Here is a 17,183-nt window from a genome sequence, read left to right as displayed (position 1 = left end):
CAATCCCTGAGCTGGTGGGTTCCAACGGCCCACCTTTCAGTTACCCAAGCACTTAACCGTTGCACCTCCAATACTTAACTCTGCACGGGAGAGGGCCCTCTCCTGACGTCTCCCGTCTCCTCACCCCGCACACCTTGGCGTTGTCCTTGCTTCTAGACCCCGCCCTCCCCTCTGGAGGCCCAACCCCCCCACGCCCGCCCCCCACCCGGGCCGCTGGGCGGGGCCAGCAGCCATGTTCCTCGCCGTCCAGCCAGTTACTCCCGGAAGCGCTGGGACGGGTGGTGAGGGGCCCGGGCCGGATGGCGCGCCTTAGAGAGGATGCTGTTCGTGCTGCTTTCCCTGCCGTGTTCTCTGAAAGGTATGAAACTCCGACACCTGGCTGGAGGGACCTGCTCCCAGACTGAACAAGCCTGGCCCCTCGAAGGTGTGGAAGGAAGGCGCCAGGAGGGCGGGTCCCAGTCCCAGCATCCCGTGGCCTCCAGAGGTTGGAGAGTCCGGACGTTGGGTTAGCAGCTTGCGTTGCCCCCTCCAGCGTACCCCGTCCCGAGTGATCCCCAGGGGCGGACGCTGCGCGGGGGCCGGGCGGACGCAGCCACTCTAAGGGCTGCGAGAGGGAGCCTCTGGCCCGGGAGATGCAGCTGGTCCGCGAAATTTGCATCCCAATGGATTTGCGGCGGGGGGGGGGGTCCAGCCTCGGGATCCAGCTGCGGAGTGCCCTCGGGCCTGGGGGCTTGAAGGGCTTGGGGAGAAAGGCCGTGTCCAGGGCTGCACCCAGGTCCCTACTCTGCCCGGGGCGGGTTTGCGGGTCAAGCTGGAGGATGGGGGCCTGCCCACCCCGCCCCCCACCTGCTCCCTGTGCCGGGGGGGAACCAAGGCCCAGAGTTCGCCCGGGGCGGTGAGATTCCAGACTGAGGGCGGGGCACTCGCCCCCATTCCTCCTCCTACCCCCACCAGACTCCGTAGGGTGCCACGGACAGGGGACAGAGGGATCCCCCGCCCAAGGCCCTGCTGCCCCTTACTGTCTTGGGCGCTGTGCCTGGGAGGCTGAGGCACCCCGCGCCCGCGCCCGGCCGGTCTACTCTCGGGGCTGGGGCCTCGCCGCGGCCCCACCGGGAAAGGTAGGGGTCCTGGGAATCTGTGGAGCACGGCGGGGACCCTACTCCTTGTGGAAGCAGCGATTCAGTGTGTGTTAACAGTGTGGATGCCGGGTCCCGCTCCCCCTCTGGGTGGCGGGTTGGGGGTAGCAGGAAGGGGTCCTGAGCAACCATGTTGTTTGTTAACTTGAGCATTTGTGCAGCGCTGTGTACCGGTCGCTGTGGACGCGGTCTCTGGTGCTGAGGGGATTTGAGGGTTCCTCACACTGGCGGGATTTGGAGCCTCTACCCTGGTGGCAGTAGGTTTAGTGGGTTACCCTGGTGGCATAGTGGTTACGTGCTAAGGCTGCTAGTCAAAAGGTTGGCAGTTTGAATCCACCAGGTGCTCCTTGGAAACTGTGGGGCAGTTCTACTCTGTCCTGTAGGGTCGCTATGAGTCAGAATTGACTGGATGGCAACGGGTGTGTTTTGTTTTTTTTTTTAGGTTGGAGATTAAGTGTCTCTCAGGCTGACATTTGAAGGTCTGGAGCTGACGGTTTATGAGGGTTTCTAAGGGTTTTAAGTGCTCCGGCCATGGGCACCAACCCGATCTTCCAGCACCTGCGGACGGACCGCCCCCCCCCCCCGGGGGATTGGCTGCTCTGGGACCCCGAGCCCAGAGGGCGGTGAGAAGCTGACAAACGTGAGTGATGTCCTGCAGGCTCCAGTTGGCGGGGCAGCCCTGCTCACATGGTCTCAATACCGGCAATCGGGCAGTCGGCTTCGTGCCTGGGGGTGGTTTCCGAATGTTCCCTCGTGTCCCCCCACCCGTGCGGGGCGACAACTCTCCCCTGGGCGGGGACCTAGTAGAGGCCTGCAGGGCATCAGGGTATGGAGGGGCAGAGCTTGGGCAGGGAGGGTGCAGCCCTGCAGGTTCCTCTACGTGACCACGGCGGGGGGGTGCGGGTCATGAAGGCTGGGCCTGGTAGAGGACCCACTAGGGCGCGCAGAAGGAGTGGGTTAGGATAATCATAGCATTAATGGGAGTATTGAGAGAGCACCCTGGGGCCTTGGGTCCCTCGGGAAGAAAAGCTTCTGCTGTCGCCACTGCAGCAGTACCCAGGTCAGTCCCGGCTTAGGTCCAGGAGGTTCCCATGCTCAGAGGGTCTGGTGGGCAGAACAGAACCGGCGGTGAGCGCGCCCTCTCACGGCCTTGCACCGAATCGCTGAAGTTCAGTGTCAGGCAATTCTAAGGCATGGTTTTGGAACTGAACAGTGAAGCAGAGCAAATGATGCAGTGCCTTGATGGGACCGATGGAGACAACAAGAAGCAAAGCACAGCTCAAACTTCAAAATTCCACTGAGTGTTAGTAGGATTTGGAGGAAGAAAATAGACGGAGAGTCGAGAGGCCCAGAGATGCAGAAGGGTTAGAGGATTAGGGTTAGGGGTTAGGGTTTGGTGTTAGGGGTTCAGGTTGGGGGGTTAGAGGTTTGGGAGTTAGGTTTAGGGGTATAGGTTTTAGGTGGTTGGGGGTTGGGGTTAGGGCTGGGGTTACTAGGCTCGGGCACAATTGGTTTAGGGTTAGGGTTAGAGTGAGGCTGAGATTGATTCCCCAGTCTTGTGTACCGTCTTTCCTTTGCCAGAGTTACCACCGATCTGTTGTTTGGTTGGAAACCCTGATGGCGTAGTGGTTAAGAGCCACCGGTGCTAACCAAAGGTCTGCAGTTCGAATCCACCAGGCACTCCTTGGAAACTCTATGGGGCAGTTCTAATCTGTCCTGTAGGGTCACTATGAGCTGGAATTGACTCGACAGCAGTGGGTTTGGTTTTTTTGGTTATTGTTTAGTTGGCTTTTCTCTACCCGCTCTTCGTCTCCCTGGTGAACATCAAGGATTGTTTCTGTGCATAAATGTTTTCAGGAGTTTTTATGATAGTGGTCTCTTACTGTATATGTCGTTTTGTGATTGACTTAGTGTGATGCGCCCCAGATTCATCCATGGTGTGAGATGTTTCGGAGATTCATCATTGGTCTTTATTGTCGTGTAGTGTTCCACTGTGTGTATGTACCGTAGTTTGTTTATCCGTTCCTCTGTGGACGAGCACTTAGGTTGTTTCCATCTTTTTGCTACTGTGAATAATGTTGCAGTGAACACGGGTGTGCATGTGTCTATTCCTGTGACTGCTCATGGAAACCCTGGTGGCTAGTGGTTAAGTGCTACTGCTGCTAACAAAAAGGGTTAGGGTTTGGGGTTAGGGATGTTGGGGTTAGGGTTGTTAGAGTTAGGGTCGTTAGGGTTTGGGGTTAGAGTTTAGGGTTAGGGTTTTTTGGTTGGGGTTAGGTGTTTGGGTTAGGTTTAGGGTTTGAGGTTAGAGTTTGGAGTTACAGGTTAGGTGTTAGGGGTTGCAGTTTGGGGTTTAGGGTTTTGGGGTTTAGTCGTTAGGGTTTGGGTTAGGTTTTAGGGGTTAGGGTTTAGGTTTAGGATTGGCGTTGGTGTTGGGTTTGTTTGGGATATGTGGTTTGGGGTTAGAGGGTCGGTGTTAGAGGGTTGGGGTCTAGAGGGTTGGGGGTTAGAGATTGAGGGAGTTAGAGGGTGAGGGGTTAGAAGGTGAGGGGGTTAGAAGTTGAGAAGATTATAGAGTGAGGGAGTGAGAAGGTGAGGGTGTGAGGGGGTGAAGGTTAGGGTTTAGGGTTAGAGGGTTTAGGCTTAGGGTTCAGAAGCTTGGGGTTAGGGGGTTAGGGTTCAGAGGTTGGGGTTGGTGTTGTGGTTAGGGTTAGAGAGTTAGGGTTAGAGGATTAGGGTTAGGGGTTAGGGCTAGGGCTTAGGGGTTCAGGTTTAGGGGTTTGGGATGGGTTTGGGGTAAGGTTTTAGGGTTTAGGATTAGAGGGTTAGGCTTAGGGCTTAGAGTTTAGGGTTTTAGGATTTAGAGTTTAGGGCTTAGAGCCTAGGGTTTAGGGCTTAAGGTTTAAGGCTTAGAGTGAGCGTTAAGGCTGGGGGCTGGGGTTAGGGTTTAGGGTATTAGGGTTAGAGGGTTAGACGGTTTAGTGTTTAAGTTTAGGGTTTAGGGGTTAGGGGTTGGGGTTAAGGGTGTTAGTGTTTAGGGTTGTGGCGTTTAGGGTGTTAGGGTTAAATGTGTTAGGGCTAAGGGTGTTAGGGTTTTGCGTGTTAGGGTTTTAAGTGTTATGGTTTAGGGTTTAGAGTTAAGTGATAGGGTTAGGCTTAGGCTCATTCTTAGGTTTAGGGCTAGGGATTTGAGGTTTAGGGTTTGGGGTTAGGTTTGGAGGTTGGGGTTAGGATTAGGGCTAGGGTTAGAGGGTTAGAGGTTAGAGTTAGAGGGTTAGGGTTTCGGATTAGGGTTTCATGTTAGCGTTAGAGGGTTAGGGTTCGAGGGTTAGGGTTAGGGTCATTAGGGTTAGGGTGGTTAGGGGTTAGGGTTAGGTGTTAGGGTTTAGGGTTTACGGTTAGGTTTAGGGTTTGGGATTTGAGGTTTGGGTTTAGGGTTTGAGGCTTAGAGTATAGGGTTTAGTGTGTAGGGTTTTGATGTGTAGTGTTTTGGGGTGTAGGTGTTTAGGTTGTAGAGTTTAGGCTATAGGGGTTACGGTTTGGGTTAGGGTTAGAGTTTAGGGCCTTGGGGGTTAGGACCTAAGGGCTTAGGGTCTTAGGGGCTTTGGGGCTCAGGGCTTAGGGGCTAGAGTTAGAGGGCTAAGGCCAGAGGGCCCGAAGGCCAGAGGGCCAGGGTTATGGTTTGATTCCTGGCTGGCAATTTTTTTCCTTCAATATTTTGTGTAAGTCATCCCTTTGCCTTCTTGCCTGCATGATTTCTGCTGAGTAGTCCAAGTTTTTTATTATTTACTCTCCTTTGTTGGTGACTTCCTTTATCCCTAGCCTCTCTTAAAATTCTCTTTATATTTGATTTTGGCAAGTTTGATTATTATGTGTCTCGGTCACTTTCTTTTGAGATCTACCTTATGTGGAATTCGATGAGCATCTTTCATGATATCATGGAAGTTTTCTGCCAACAAATCTTCAACAGTTCCCTTTGTATTTTCTGTTAGCCCTCCCTGTTCTGGTACTGAAATCACTCATAGTTATTTCTCTTGATAAAGTCCCACATGATTCTTTGGATTTCTTCATTTAAATTTCTTTTATCTGCTTTCTCTTCAAATATATTAGTCCCAAGAGTTTCATCTTCAATCTCAGTAATTCTGCCTTCCAATTCCTCAGTTGTGCTCTTCTTACTTTCTATTGAGTTTTCTAACTCTGTAATTTTATTGTTAATCTTCTGAATCTCTGATTGCAGTCTCTCTATGGTTTCTTGCAGCTTATTAAATTTTTAACTATGTTCTTGAGTAACCTTTTTAATTTCTTCAGCTGCTTTATCTTTATGTTCCTTGGCTTGATCTGCATTTTGCCTCATTGGAGAAATCCTTGGGCCCTTCACTGGCTCGCCATTCAGCTCCGCGACGTCCACTACTGGCCCTGGCCTCTGGCCGGTGCCCCACTGCGCGAGTGCTCCGGAGCGATGTTTCTCCACCCATCACTATCATTCTGCCACCAGGGGATATGTGAGTGTGGGAGTCACCATTTCTCACTGGCAGCAGCGTCACAAGTCACTAGACTTCCAGGTACCCGCAGACCTAGGCTGCCTTCTGCCTCAGGCAAGGTCCCAAATCCTTTATACCAGATGCTGACACCGGGCCACTGGTGAACATTCATTTTGATCGACACAGAGGTCTGAGTGAGGGTCAGCAGGCCAGGTAGGTGAAGTCAAGGCCAGGTGGGCGGGACTAAGGTTTCTTTGCCATCACCATGGAAAGAGTCTCCCCACCGGAAGAGTGGGCAGAGCTTATGATGGGCCTGGTGACAAGACTCAGCCAATGGCAGAGATCCAGTCCGCCAGGCAGATGACACAGGGTCCTCCATTGTGACCTAGGACACCTAGTGGTCACAGGATTTGAGCACACCCTGGGAAAGGCTACGCAGGCACAAGGGAGCCCCTGGTGCGGACTGCTTCACGGCATTGGCAGAGCAGGCCAGGGTCCAATTTTCCCACTTTCCTCAGGATATCAGTACGCAAGACATCCTCACTCAGCATCTCTTGCCTCTCTCTCTATATGTGTTCATTCTCTGAAATCTCTTCCTTCTCTCCCTGAGTCACTTCCCAGCTTGGAGTGCCTGATAGAGTGCCTAGAGACGAAAGAGCAAAGGGGGAAGGTGACTGATTGGGGAGCTACATCACGGGTGTACTCTGGCCAGGTGAAGCTTGTTGACATGTGGCAGCCTCTCCGGAGACTACTAATTCCGCTGATGACATTCTATGCAAATACCCGGGTGAGTGCCATGGGCAGAAAACATTGACACATACCTGCCAGAGGCCTATCCTGGGTCTGAAGAGTCCACCCTGGTCTCCAGCGACTCATCATCTCAGCACACACTTTGCTGCACGCATGGAAATCGCCTCTCTGCACGAATGCCTTCACCTGCTAGGAAACACACGATGTCACTCAGCCAAAGGAGAGCACAGGCAAAGTCAACAGAAGCCCCCATTGTCAAGATTTTGCTTCTGCTGGGCCACAGCCCCCGGTGGCACACTGCATGCGCGTCACTTCTCCAAAGACAAGGCCGAATTCTGGGCAACCAGGGCCCCAGCAGTCCAGAGTCTGCAGAAGGCGGCACATGGATCGCCTCTTTGCCACATACAGGAGGGAGGCCTGTGCCCTAGACTGGCTCCGCTAGAGCTCCACGACCTCAGCTATTTTCCCTGACCTTTGGCCCGTGCCCTCATGAGTGTGTTATCTCTAGTTACACTTCTCCTCCGACCACTCTGAATCCACCACCTGCGGATACCTGAGTATGGAAATTAACATCTATCACTCGCTGCAGTGTCACAGGTCGGTCACTAGGTGTCTAGGCTCAGACTGACCTTGGCTGTCTTCTGCCCAGGCAACTAGCCTAAGCCTTCAAAGGAAATGAGGACACGTGGTCACTGGCCGACATCCTTTAACCAACACTGAGTCCCTGGTCAGCATCCTGGAGTCCTGGCAAGAAAAGCCAGGCACCTCCAGGAGCATCTGGAGGAGGAGACAGGGGCTGAAGAGGCTACCACACCTACTGGTGCTGCTACACATGTGGGAGACCTGGCTGCAGAGGGTGCAGGCATGGCCTCAAGGTCAAAGGAGAAAGCACCTGAAGACGTGCTAGGACTCTTAGACTGAGAGAAGCAGGATGTCTGGACTGCAAAATATGCACTCTTCAGGGAAGAAGTTCATTCAAGCTTCTTAAACCCACCTCACCTGGAAAATCCATCCTCTTTTAGCCTTGTGCCCCTTCCACACCCCTTCTAGTACAAAGAGAGATGCAGCCCTACGGCACCAGGGTGGAAGAAGCCCCAGGATAGCTGTCCGAAGACATGAGGTCCACTCAAAAGCTTCCCCCACCAAGGAGAGAAGAGGACAAGACTCATCTGCAGATGAGGTCTCAGGGCCCTGAGAATGAGCATAATGTTTGTAAGGAAAGAGAAATAGGATTTCAGTGGGACATGGAAGTATGACAAAGAGCCTCTGCAAAGATAGCTCTAAGGGAGGTGTGATTGTGAAGGTGGGCTGGTCACTGAGTTCTTTGTAGTACAAGGTACCAGACAGAAGCCAGACTCTGGGGGGAACCTGCCTGCCGGTGAGCAGTGGGCATAAAACCCTAAACCAATGAGAATCAAATCCCTTCTCAGCAGCTTCTGCACAGATCAGTGATGTTTGCTTGGTCTCTCTCTTTTCTGTGGTCTAACCTGATCTGTTCTGAGATCAGAGAGTTGGAATAGAAAAGCCTGACTGAGATGAAACGAGCAAAGAGAAGACAAGGCCTCCTAAATCTGGTGAAGACAGAACACAGATAACCAAAGGTGAGGATGGGAAGAAACAGATTGAGTTCCAAGTCCCATCCACAGTATCCCAGGGCCTGGGAATCCCTGGAAGTGCCAGAGGTGTGTACTCCCTGGGAGATGCGACCCCAAGTGTCAGAGGAAGCCCTGTGGAGCAAGGAAGGGAGGGCAGGGCCTCTAGGATGGGCACTTCCATACAGGCTGCCCATGTGAATTTCTCAGAGTGACCGTGACAGATCCTGAGAGGGACAGTTTGAGGCAAAGGAAAGTAAGTTTTCTGAAGAGGGGTGAATTCCACAGTCGCCTGATAATGAAACAGAAATCCCGTCCTGCTCAGAGGTACTGAGTAGGAGGGATTGTGAATTCCCATCCTGCACAGAGGCTGGCTGGGAAGTTCGACTGTCTAAAGACAATGTGGCCAAAGTCTTCTTTATCTTTCAAAGATATATCTTTAACTTCCTGCAAATTCAATCCTGAAAAAAAGCCTAGAATATACAAGTGTGGGTTTTTCAGGAGAGCAACAAGGGGAGAAGGTGATAGTGGCATATCAGAGAAGGAGAACAATAGTCTAAGAGTCCCTGTGTTACTTAATGAATCACACACGGTGTCAAGCATTCTTCCTTACCTGTAGACATGCAAATTCAGTAGATGTTTTAGCAATAACTGAATTAATCCTCAGAATTCTTTTTGGCCATTTCGAGGCATAGAGACCAGAAGAAGTCATTAGTTACAAGAGCAAGCAATAATTCGCTGGTCTGAATTTTGTTCAATTTCTGTGTTTGCCCTTCATAGATGGATAAAAGTCTCTGAATCTGGCATTGAAGACAGTGTTTTCTCTATTGTTATGGATTGAATAGTGTCCCCCAAAATGTGTGTCAACCTGGCCAGGCCATGATTCCCAGTATTGTGTGGTTGTCCTGCATTTTGTGATCTGATGTGATTACTTATGTGTTGTAAATTCTAACCTCTGTGATGTTAATGAGGCAGGATTAGAGGCAGTTAGGTTAATGAGGGAGGACACAATCTGCAGGATTAGGGTGAGTCTTGAGTCAGTCTCTTTTGAGATACAAAGAGAAAAGTGAGCAGAAATGAGAGGGACCTCATACCACCAAGGAAGAAGTGCCTGGAGTGGAGCATGTCCTTTTGACCCAGCGTCCAGGCGCTGAGAATTTCCTAGGCCAGGGGAAGATGGATGACAAGGACTTTCCCCCAGAGCCACAAAGAGAGAAAGCTTTCTCTGAGAGCTGGCGCCCTGACTTCAAACTTCTTGCTTCTTAAACTGTGAGAGAATAAGTTTCTGTTTGTTAAAGCCATCCACTTGTGCTATCTCTGCTATAGCCACACTAGATAACTAAAAAACACATATATAAAATAGTAAAAAAAAAAAAAAAGTTTCAAATACACACACATACACGTATGATGTTATTAAACTTTAAAAGGTTTTACATTCTTATAACACATTTAACAACAGATATTTGTATACAGAAGTTATAATAAGAGCCATCCCCACATAAGTATATTGTACCTGCTCCCCCAAAGTGTCCAGTGTCCAAAGATACATATGTACCCTTTTACATACTTCTTTTTGCCGGGACACATGTAAGTACATTCATTTGTTTGTTTTTATGGAAATTAGGTCACATTCTACCCATGTTTTTCTCTGAATCACTCTTCACTTGACAATTTTTCATGGTTCCTCTAAATCAGCAGACATGGAAGAAGCACTCTTTTTGGTTCTTCTTATTTTTAACTCCCACCACTCTTCTGTCAGTTTGTTGTAGTGTGGTGGCTTGCATGTTGCTGTGATGTTAGAAGCTATGCCACCGGTATTTCAAATACCACCAGGTTCACCGATGGTAGACTGGTTTGAGTGGAGCTCTGGATTTAGACAGACTAGGAAAAAGGACCTAGTGACCTATTTCTAAAAACAACTGGCCAGTGAAATCTTACAAATAGTACTGGAACACTGTCTGATGGAATGACAGAGGATAACCCCTTAGGTTGGAAGGCACTCAAAATACAAGTGGGGAAGAGCTACCTCCTCAAAGTAGATCCCACTTTAATGACGTTTCCTGATGGGGCACAACTCATAATGAGAAGAAACTGATGCAAATATCCTTTAATAATCAGAACGTGGAATGAAGGAAGTATGAATCTAGGGAAATTGGAAGTCATCAAAAATGAAATGGAATGCATAAAGGTCAGTAATCCAAGGCATTAGTTAGCTGAAATAGCTTGGTTTTGGACCTTTTAAACTAGACAATGATATGTTCTACTATGCCAGGATTGAGATACTAAAGAGAACGGCATCATATTCATCGATAAAAAGAACATTTCAAGATCTTTTCTGAAGTAGAACACTACGAACAATAGGATAATATTCACAGGCCTACCAGGAAGACCAGTTAATAAGACTATTATTCAAATTTACACACACATTATGAATGTGAAAGATGAAGAAGTTGAAGGTTTTTACCAAGTTCCGCAGTTTGAAACTGATCAAACGTGATGCATTCATCAATCAAGATGTACTGATAATTACGTAATTAGAATGCGAAGTTGAAAACAAAGCAGACAAATCAGCAGTTGGAAAATAAGGTATTGATGATAGAAATGACAATGAAGCTTACCTGATAGAATTTGGCAAGACCAATGACTTATTCATTGCACATACCTTTCGTCAGGAACATAAATGGTGACTATACTCGTGAACCATTCCAGGCAGAATAGATAGGAATCAAATTTGTGGAAGGTGATGATGGAGAAGGTCAATACCATGAGTCAGAATCAGGCCAGGGGCTGACTGCAGAACAGATGATCAGTTGCTCATATTCACGTTCAAGTAGAAGCTGAAGAAAATTAAAACAAGTCCATGAGTCAAAGTATGCCCTTGAGTATATCAAACCTGAATTTAGAGACCATCTCAAGAATAGATTTGATGCACTGCACACTAATGATCGAAGACCAGATTAGTTGTGGGATGATAACAAGGACATTATATATGAAAAAAACAAAAAGTCATTAGAAAGACAGGAAAGAAAGCAAAGACCAAAGAGGATGTCACAAGAGACTCTGAATCTTGCTCTTGAATGTACAGTACCTAAAGAGAATGGAAGGAAAAATAAAGTAAAAGAGCTCAACAGAATACCTGAAAGGGAAGCTGGAGAAGACAAAGTATGATAATATAATGTGAACAGATCTGGAGTTAGAAAACCAAAAGGGAAGAAAACACCTGGCATTTCTCAAGCCGAAAGAACTGAAGGAAATATTCAAGCCTCTAGGTGCAATACTGAAGGAAGGATTCTATGGGCAAAATATCGAACAACACAGGAAACATCAAAAGAAGACGGAAGGAATACACAGACTCAATACACCAAAAAGAACTGGTCGACATTCAACCATTTCAGGAGGTAGCATTGGATCAAGAGCTGATGGTACTGAAGGAAGAACTCCAAGCTGCACTGAAGGCATTGGCAAAAAACACGGCTCCAGGAACTGATGGAGTACCAAATGAGATGTTTCAACACAGGGACGCAGTGCTGGAGGCACTCACTTGACTATTCCAATATATTTGGAAGACAGCTACCTGACCAAATGACTGAAAGAGATCTATATGTGTACCCATTTCAAAGAGAGGTGGTCCAACGCAATGTGGAAATTATCGAGCAATGTAATGTCATTAACATCCCACGCAAGAAAAATTTTGCTGAATATAATTTAAAAACAGTTGCAGCAGTACACAGACAGGCAACTACCAAAAATTCAAGCTGGATTCAGAGGAAGACATGGAATGTGGGATATCATTTCTGATGTCTGATGGATCTTGGCTGAAAGTAGAGTATATCAGTAAGATGTTTACCTGTTTTTGTTTCCTATAGAAGCACACTCAACTGTGTGGCTCATGACAAATTATGGATAGCTTAGCAAAGAATGGGAATTCCAGAACACTTAACTGTATTCATGCGGAATATCTACGTAGACCAAGAGGCAGTCATTTGAGTAGGGCAAGGGGATACTGTGTGGTTTAAAATCAGAAAGTTATGTGTCATGGTGGTATCCTTTCACCATACTTACTCAATCTGTATGCTGAGCAAACATTCTGAGAAGCTGGTTTCGAAGAACAAGAACATGGCATTAGTTTTGGAGAAAGATTCACTAACAACCTATGATATGCAGCTGATACGACCTTGCTTGCTGAAAGTAAAGAGGACTTGAAGCAGTTACTGATGAAGAGCAACCACTACAGCCTTCAGTATGGATTACACCTCAACATAAAGAAAACAAAAATTCTCACAACTGGACCAGTAAGCAACACCATGATAAACAGAGAAAATACTGAAGTCATCAAGCATTTCATTTAACTTGAATCCATAATCAATGCCCACAGAAGCAGCAGTCAAGAATTCAAACAATGTATTGCATTGGGCAAATCTGTTGCAAAAGACCTCCTTAAAGTGTTGAGAAAGAAAGATGTCACTTTGAGGACTAAGGTGTGCCTGAGCAAAGCCATGATATTTTCTATCACCTCACATGCTTGAGCAAGTTAGACAATGAATACGGAAAACGGAAGAACTGATTCATTTAAAATATGGTGTTGGCAAAGAATACTGAATATACCATGGACTGCCAGAAGAATAAACAAAACCATCTTGGAAGAAGTACACCAAGAATGCACCTTAGAAGCAAGGATGGCGAGACTTCATCTCACGTGCCTTGGACATATTTTCAGGAGGGACCTGTCCCAGGAGAGGCTCATCATGCTTGGAAAAGCTGAGGGTCAGAAAAAAAGAGGAAGGCGCTCAACAACATGAACTGACACACTGGCTGCAAGAATGGGCTCAAACATAGCAATGATTGTGAGGATGGTTCAGGATCAGGCGGTGTTTCATTCTGTTTTACACAGGATCGATGGCATCTAACAGCCACAACTAACATATGTATGCATATATATATGTATGTGTGTATGTGTGTGTGTGTATATATATATACCTATTGCCATCGAGTCGTTTCCAACTCATAGTGACCCTACAGGACAAAGTAGAACTGCCCCACAGAGTTCCCAAGGAGCGCCTGGTGGATTCGAACTGCTAACCTTTTGGTTAGCAGCTATAGCTATTAACCATTATGCGACTAGGGTTTCCATATATATATATATATTCTCTTCACTAGTTTTGCATCTCTAGAGATCCCAGGCTAAGACATTTGGTACCTACTGTGGTTCTAGAGGAACCAAATCTTAAGGATGAGTTTTCTGAATTGATTCTCAAGTCTGGCTAGTCTTAAAGGCACTGATGACTGTCTCCAGTAGTAAACAGGCTATTGCTAATCCATGGTGGGAGGTGACAATAGAAATACGCAAAATACTACTACCACTGGATCAAATATTTGTGAGAGACAAGGCTCTGCCTGATTACATATTTGATACTTTTCTATAATTTTGTCAGAATAAGAATAATAAGGAAGCTGCTTGGTTAGTCCTGCTTTTGCTAGTCACACTGGTGAATGAAAGAAATGGGCTCAAAGCTGAAGCACCACATACAAGATCTGAAAGCTGCCACTTGTGCCCAGAAAGAAAACCATATTTCTTATAGTAACAAGGCTAATGCTGCCAAAAATAAACTCAGATTCTTATCATAAGAGTGACTGAATTAAAGCGCCAATTGAATATCCAGCCTCAAATGGTGTCTGAAGTTAGAGTGAGGGCACTGATTGGGAAGAAATGGGATCCTGAAACTCGGGATGAGGACATATGGGCAGACAGTCAGGAAGTGGGGGACAATGAACCTCCAATTTCTGTTGAATCACTCTTCCTAACAGAACCAGACCTCTTACTCCCATCTGAAGAGATTCTCTAACTTTGCCTGCTAAGGCACCCTTCCCAGTAAAACAATTATCCCTTCCACCTCCATCTAATGAGATTACCCTCAGCTGTGCCTGAAGTGTCTTGTTTGAGTTATCTCCTGGGGTGGTATCTGGGGCATTGCCTGGGGCATCACCTTAGGCAGATGTCTTATAAGACACGGCTGAACATCCCACTGCCACTGCCCATTTTTGCTTCTAGACCTATACCTAGACTTCAGTCCCAACAAGCCCCAAAAGGTGAACTATGAAGTATGACCCAGGAGAAAGTATGCTAAACTCCAAAAGAACTGCTTGATTTTTCTAATACATACATACATACTTACAGAAACCTGGTGAATATGTGTGGGAATGGCTATTATGGGTGTGGGATAATGGTGCAAGCAACATAAAGGTGGATTAGTCTGAGTTTATTGATATAGACCCAGGAAGCATAGATTCTTCATTCAGTGTTTCAGCTTCAGAGGTTAGAAAAGGATCTCATAGTTTATTTGGTTGGTTTACTGAAGCATGGATTAAGTGGTGGCCTATAATAAATCAAGTGGAAATGGCAGATCTGCCATTGTATACTGTAGGAGAAGGTAACCAAAGGCTGAGGGAAACTGGCAGGTTAGAATGGATTTATTAGGCTGGACCCACAGATCCACACACGGAGTGCCCAGAGGGCTCTCTTTGTACCATAGCGGTGAGGTACAAATTTGGGAAGCAAGCCCCAGCATTATTGAAGACTTCTGTGGTTGCTATTTTATGTAAGTAAGAGTCCACAGTGAGAACTGCCCTAACTGAATTAAGACACCTAACTACAATGCAGTTGACTGGACCCCGTGGTGGTAGCAGCCAAGTGGTGGCACTCAATCAACAAAGACAAGGTGTGTGTGGTTACCATAACAGACAGTAGAGTCAAAGCAGTAATCAGAATAGTCTGCTCACATGGATTTATGGCAATGGCTACTTAGTCATAGTGGCCCTGGGAGTGAAAGAGCTGGGAAATGTACATCTCCTGGTACCTAGTGTCTTAGATATCTAGTGCTCCTGTAACAGAAATACCACAAATGGATGACTTTAACAAAGAAAATTATTCCCTCACAGTCCAGGAGGCTCTATAAGTCCAAATTCAGGGTGCCAATTCCAGGGGAAGACTTTTTCTCTCTGTCACTCCTAGGGGAAGGTCTTTGTCACCAATCTTCCCCTGGACAAGAAGGTTCTCAGCACAGGGACCCTAGGTCCAAAGTGTGCACTGCTCCTGACACTTCTTTCTTGGTGGTACTGAGGTCCCCCTGTCTCTCTGCTCTTTTCTCTTTTATATCTCAAAAGAGACTGACTTAAAACACAACTTAATCTTGTAGATTGAGCCCTGCCTCCTTAACATAACTGCTTCAAATCTTCGCTCATTAACATCATAGAGGTAGGATTTACAATACATTGGAAAATCACACCAGCTGACAAAATGGTGGATAATCGCACAATACTGGGAAGCATGGCCTATTCAAGCTGATATATACATTTTGGGAAGACAGAGTTTAATTTGTAACACCTAGTATGCAGCTATCGACCTGTTAATGCCTTTTTCTCCATACCTGTTTGGAAGTATCACCAGAAACAGTGTGCCTTCTCTCTGACCTAAGTATATAAGGACCAAATAATATAGAGGAATCTCTGTTACATTTTCTCCATCTTACCGTTATTTGGCCTCATAGGCAGACCCAGTCACTTAATTGCACGGCAGAATGAAGAGATTAAAGCCCCAACATTCTTGCCAGTGGACCAGGAAGGTAGCTGCTCAGACATCAGAGAGCCTCAGAGAGACAGAGACCAGGCGGCTCAAGAGAGGGATACCATAAAGTTGTTTTTCATACCCCCCTCCACTCCCATAGTTGCATATGCTTTGCTCTGACCCTAAGAAGTAGATCAATCCTTTGAGAACTGCATTATGGGTTAGAACACCAACAAGGTCCCAGACTGAGTGACACTCCCATAGATTACATCCAAATGTCATTGCAAAGTCTTCAAAATCTGAACTGACATCTGAGCCACAGCATCCAGAAGTTGGGAAAGAACCTGCAGCCTGAACATAACTGGGCCAAGTGATTGCTAAAACAAAGAACATCAACATTTTCTGTAAGATTGAAGTAAGACATAGTCTTGGAATCATAGACAAAAACTTTAAAAAGCTACTTTAACCACACTCAAAGAAGTAACAGGCACACCTTAGAAAAATAGAAAAATACATAGAAACCATTCACAAATGAAAATTTTAGACAGGAAAAATAGAGATAAAAAATTCACTTGATCAGCGGAATGCTGTTGACAGACAAAAGGATCAATGAGATGAAAATAGTTCAATTGAAAATATCCAATCTGAAAACAGAGGACAAATATTGAAAAAAAAAATGAACAGAGCCTCAAAAAAATCCAAAAATATCTAACATTTATTTATTGGAATTCCATAAGGTGTAGAGAAAATATGTGGTGTAGAAAAAAGTATCTGAAGAAATACTGGCTGAACACTTTCCCAATTTGTTGAAAGACATAAACTTACAGATTCAAGAAGCTATGCAAACTCCAACAAGTTCAACTCACATAATTTTACGCCCAAATGCCTCACTGTCAATTGTGGAATAACAAGGACCAAGAAAATATCTTCAAAGAAGCTAGAGAGAAAACAAGTCATCTCACACAGGAGAAACAATTGGAATGACTCTGTATTCATCATCTGTAGCCATGGAGGCCAAAAGGCTGTGAAAACAACATTTTTTCAACACTGAAAGAAAAGAAACATTAACCCAGTGTTCTATAGGCTGTTATTTCTTTCATGAGTAAAGGAAAAATATTGACATTCTCAGGTGAAGGACGCTTAAGAGAATTCATCGCCACCAGACTTGTTCTAAATGAAACACTAAGGAAGTTCTTCAGGTGGTAGACTTGGAATTCAGGAGTTATGGAAAGCAACAAAGTCGAAAGTACCTTCTGAAGTTTGCCGATCAGCCAAAGATTAGACAGGTCTATAAAACAAACAATAACACACGTGAAGAAAGTGTTTCTTAGTTCAATCGTGTGTATGAGACCAAAAGTACAAAACCTGCCCAAAAGCACAGAAAAGAGGGCAGGACGGAACAGGAATCATGGCGGATGGAAACGGGGAACCGGAGCATAGAAGAGAATATGGACACATCATGAATATTGCCACCAATGTCACAAAACAATTGTGTATAAATGGCTGAACAAGAAAGTAATTTGCTCTGTAAAGTTTCAAATAAAGCACAATAAAAAATTTTTAAAAAGTGGTAGGTATCTGGGTAAACATATTATGCCAACCCTGCTGTCACTGCACAACATGGTGCAGGACTCCCCTCTTTGGAAAGACTTTCTAGCCTATT

The 17,183-nt window shown here is 46.2% G+C and overlaps 1 long non-coding RNA gene across 2 annotated transcripts in view; it reads right to left on the bottom strand.

Annotated features, from left to right (window-relative positions):
• Positions 1-5,806: 5,806 nt before the first annotated feature.
• LOC135229108 (uncharacterized) overlaps positions 5,807-17,183 on the bottom strand; it is a 419,273-nt gene continuing 407,896 nt past the window's right edge. Inside the window, exons 3-4 of one of the 2 annotated variants that reach the window (XR_010319891.1) lie at positions 10,622-10,796; positions 5,807-6,556 (exon numbers count right to left, since the gene is read on the bottom strand). This is a non-coding gene — a long non-coding RNA (uncharacterized LOC135229108). Of the gene's footprint in view, positions 6,557-7,168; positions 10,797-17,183 lie in introns of those variants that run through there. The other variant, XR_010319890.1, reaches the window with a different exon arrangement.

The sequence above is a fragment of the Loxodonta africana genome, assembly GCF_030014295.1.
Source record: "Loxodonta africana isolate mLoxAfr1 chromosome 14 unlocalized genomic scaffold, mLoxAfr1.hap2 SUPER_14_unloc_1, whole genome shotgun sequence".
NCBI classification, from domain to species: Eukaryota; Metazoa; Chordata; class Mammalia; order Proboscidea; family Elephantidae; genus Loxodonta; species Loxodonta africana.
This window is presented reverse-complemented; position numbering and strand designations above follow the sequence as displayed.